Source organism: Henckelia pumila, chromosome 2 (genome assembly GCF_033568475.1).
Source record: "Henckelia pumila isolate YLH828 chromosome 2, ASM3356847v2, whole genome shotgun sequence".
Lineage (NCBI taxonomy): Eukaryota > Viridiplantae > Streptophyta > Magnoliopsida > Lamiales > Gesneriaceae > Henckelia > Henckelia pumila.
The window spans coordinates 21,825,262-21,829,637 of NC_133121.1; the positions used below are offsets into that span (position 1 = coordinate 21,825,262).

Sequence of the window (4,376 nt, forward strand, 5' to 3'; positions counted from 1 at the left end):
GATGTCATTGGAAAACTAGAAAAGCTTCAGACACTTGATCTGTCCGACAACAAGCTGTTTGGTGACATACCCGATTCTATTGGCAATTTGAAGAACTTGAATTGTTTGTGAGTTTTTAGGACTTTTCCCATTAAATTTTGGGTATTTGCATGTTCCTTATATTGATTCATATTTTACAATTCTTCGAGCAAGACAAGCGTCTTAACAACAACAGCCTCAGGGGACTGGTACCCAACTCTCGATCTTGCCAAAGTCGAAAGCCTTACCCTTGTGTATGTGCACCTTACAATTTTCCGTTTCCCAGTCAATGTTGATTGTGTAAGTCAACCGATAAGTTCCATGCATTCTTGAAGAATTATATACTTTACATTATTTATGAACTTTTTCAGGGACCTTTCTTTCAATAATTTAAGTGGTCCTTTGCCAGATATTTCTTCTCGAACATTTAAGTAGGTCATCTTTCTGTTTCTGTAACAGATCATCTCTTGCATTGTACTTGTCTCATTACTGGAATTTCCCTTTCAGAGTAGCCTTTGATTTGTGGGCTAACTTCTTAGAACAATTGCTATCTACTCTATCCAGAATCATCACCCTTTTCACCGGATGCTGTTAAAGGTATGTTTCACTTCCTCTCCGAGCTAGCATTTCATTGCTTTTATGGTTTCTAAATTTCTCTCCTTTTTCCAGAACAATCAAACTTGGGATCAAAATGCCATGCTGCCGTTTCTTTTGGAACGAGCTTTGCTGCTGTGTTTTCAATAATCATTATTATTGGCTTGCTCAGTTGGTGGAGATGCAGACACAATCAACAAATTTTCTTGAATTGATGTATGGTTATATTAATCAACTCTATTTACAATACGAGATGCCATTCTCATGTTCCATGTCTCAATGATAAGAAATCTTTTTTTCTCTATTAATGTTGTCAAATATGAGTCACTGATTAAAAGGATTTTGCATGTTTTATATGTATCTATTTACGTCCACTGGTACATGATTAAGTAACTGCCACCATCATTATCTTTCATTTCGTTGTCTTGTGCATCAGATTCATGATTCGACAATTTTTGTATAGATTTCACAACATTCGGGTCGGGGGCCTTTTATGTTCATAAAATAAAATAGGACAGGGCAAGTGAGCAAATTATAGTTAATTATACAGAAAAGTACAATACAAGTCTTCTCTTCTCCATTCCATCAATTCCCCACATGCATACGGAGGCTAGTTGAATGCATGTAAGTTTTAGTTTATGTTACTGTACATTTCTTTTATGTTTTGTGTGTCACTATAAGTTTTTCCCTGATTTATGTCCATGCTTATTTTGCTCTACTTTCCGTTTTATGCAACTTGTTTCTTTTTTCTCTTCTATATGCCTGCGACTTCGATAAGAATAACTTGCCATCCGAATCGGGCAGTGTTTCCTCTTGAATGGTTTTATTTTCTTGGGAAGGTATTTTACACGCCCCATAGATTTTTGTCTTTTTTTTGCCACTGGGAAGGGGGTTGAGGTCCTGGAATTGAATTCAATAGGGGTTGATTTTGTATGTAGTGATTTATGTATTGTGAAACTCATGGATATAATTTACAGTGTAGTTTGATTTTCATTTACATTGTAGCAAGTGAAAACTAAAATTCGCATTTATTCTATGTCTGTGTCATTTCTCAATAATTTTATTTTGCTGTTGTAATCTTGTTTTGAATTGTTGTAGGGGATAATGGTGGATGTTAATTTATGGTGGAAGGAGTGTTCCAAGTTAATTTATATACATTAGTTCATAACTCGATCTAAATATTTTCTAGTGTGGATTGATTTAGAATTAGAATTTTGATTGATTTGTAATATTGAAAAATTGTATATTAAATTTTATTTTAGAAATTTTAAATTTGATTTATTTATAATATTAAAAATTTGTATATTAAAATTATTTTTTTTGTTTTTTATTTGAGCAACGACAAAGGATAAAATCCGTTGTCTTTGTCATTTTAAAACTGTTGTAATTTTCGGTGTTGTTAAAAGTTTGATATACGACAACGGAAAAAAATCATTGTCTTTTCAAAGCAACGACAACGGATAAAATCCGTTGTCTTTGGAAGCAAGTTGGGTATACTTTTGACAACACCCGAAAGTACAACGGTTTTGAGACCCATACGACAACATATTTTATTCGTTGTCGTTTGCCGTTTTTGTTGTAGTGCGAATCCATCATGTGAACTTCTTCGTCAAGAATTCGATCTGGACATAATTGAATTGTAATTTTTCTTTTCTAGCAGAATTTCTAACCGCTGCCCGCATCGACTCCCAAACATTTGGTAAAGACGCCAAAAGAATAAGTGCTCGAACTTCGTTGTCAAATTTGATTTCAACCGATGTTAGCTGGAAAACAATCGTGTTGAACTCATTGACGTGTGCCTCCATCGAAACACCTTCCTCCATCTTTTAGTTGAATAACTTTTCAATGAGGAATACTTTATTATTTGCTGATGGCTTGTGGGGACCCGGGTTGCTAATCTTATCTTAGGGCAATTTATTGTAATTAACAATTAAACAAGTACTTAAAAGAATTAAAGAAACAAGAGCTAAAAAAAATTTTGTTTTAAAAGGCAGGGTCTCGCTCGATCGGGGAATATGCTATCAAAAATCTGCTGCCAAAGAATGGATAAACAAGTCATAATCTTTTATACATGCTACAAAATCAAATACATGCTATCTTATAACGTCTTACAAGCTTCTAAACATAATAAACATAAACTAGCATGTATTCAAGCCATAATATACAAAGTTCTTGTATCACTTCTAGCATGGTTCAACAACATAAAGTACAAGTCGTGCTACTTAAGTCCGTGTCCTCACTTGCTATGCCTCTATCTCGAGCTATCCTTGTCTTTTCTGACTAGCTCCTGCCCCACCTATTGCCATGCACACATACAAAACAAAGCAATAGCCGGATAACTCCGGTGAGAATAAAATTCCAGTATAAACAACTTTAAACGCGAGATAATAAACGTGAATGCAATGCAAATGGCAAAGGAAGGCTATCAAGCTGATATCAATAAAACTTAGTTCTTTGGGATCCCGAGGAATAAAATAACTATCAAACCACCGATACTCCCATTCGAGGTGGCATCAAGTATTTTAGTACTCTGACTTTGGTACAACTATAGTGAGTCTTCTGGCTCTGAACATAAATCCATATTCTGTGCCATGAGTCAAGCTGACTCTAGAAATAAATTTACAGTCCATGCCACTCACTACAGCTCTCCAAACGTCATCTGCACTCTAGGCGATGGCTGCCCTCTGTGCTATTAAGGCTGGAGTTCAAGATGAATGCAACATAAGCTGTATGCATTAAAAGCTATAAAACACATCTTGAACAACTAAACATATAAGCAAACAAAGCAGTACCAACAAATAATCACATAAGAAATATAAAGAAACAAGTATGTGATTGACATGGGAATACTTGAAATGAAAGCTATTTCAAGCGTTCTATCCCATCTGGATTTGCTGTCATTTATACCTTTCTATGTCACGTCTGAAAGTACTTCAAATCTGCAAGTACATCAATGAAAATTCATATCAAAAGGTTGCTCCACTTCTCAACTCAATCTCAAGTGCAAATGCAAGCAAACCTTGCTTCAAATCCTTCTCGATTTGACTCGGAGATCTCGAGTTCAGCAACTTCGATAGAAAGCTGATAAATTACATATCGAATAACTAACAAGATCAGATGCCATTCAAACCATGCTTCGTTCAATCAACAATATCAAAGTCTTGACATTTTGCAAATCGACGGCATAACGGCTAAAACCGGCAATCCAAACAATATCCAAATCAATCCAACAATCCAGATAACTTATAATCTCTAACATATCATCTCATTACCATAAAAATCAGTATCAATCACACATGGTAGTGTTCGAATTATTCTTCCCAAATTCATATAAAATCCGAACGATGGTCTTTTTCCGAACCGTCTGCGAATACACGATCGGTACAGCTGATATACGCATATATGATAAAATCATAATTTTCCATCTTTCACATAAAAACAAAATCTGAGATATGTGAATAAAACATGTACCAAATCGAAGGTCTCGGAGCTGTGATCGCAGATATATATTTATCTGGAATTTCTGACAACCAGAGCGCGAGTTATCGAAGCTTTTTCGGATCAAAAATGGTGTTGAAGATGGTTCAGCCGAGTCTTCTGCCTATTCCCTTTAATTTTGATGGCTTTCACGTGTAATAAGATATAAATCAAGTGGAAATTAAGATATATATAGCTAAATTGCAGTTTAGTCCCTGAACTTTTAGCTATTTGCAATTCAGTCCCCGAAAAAGTGATTTAATTCAATTTCAATCCTTATTCATTTA

The 4,376-nt window shown here is 35.0% G+C and overlaps 1 long non-coding RNA gene across 1 annotated transcript; it reads left to right on the top strand.

The window, feature by feature from the left end:
- The first annotated feature begins 484 nt into the window (after positions 1 to 484).
- On the top strand, positions 485 to 1,894 carry LOC140878030 (uncharacterized). The gene is made up of 3 exons (XR_012149311.1): positions 485 to 615; positions 688 to 828; positions 1,711 to 1,894. It is a non-coding gene; the product is annotated as an uncharacterized lncRNA (long non-coding RNA).
- The last annotated feature ends 2,482 nt before the right edge of the window (positions 1,895 to 4,376 follow it).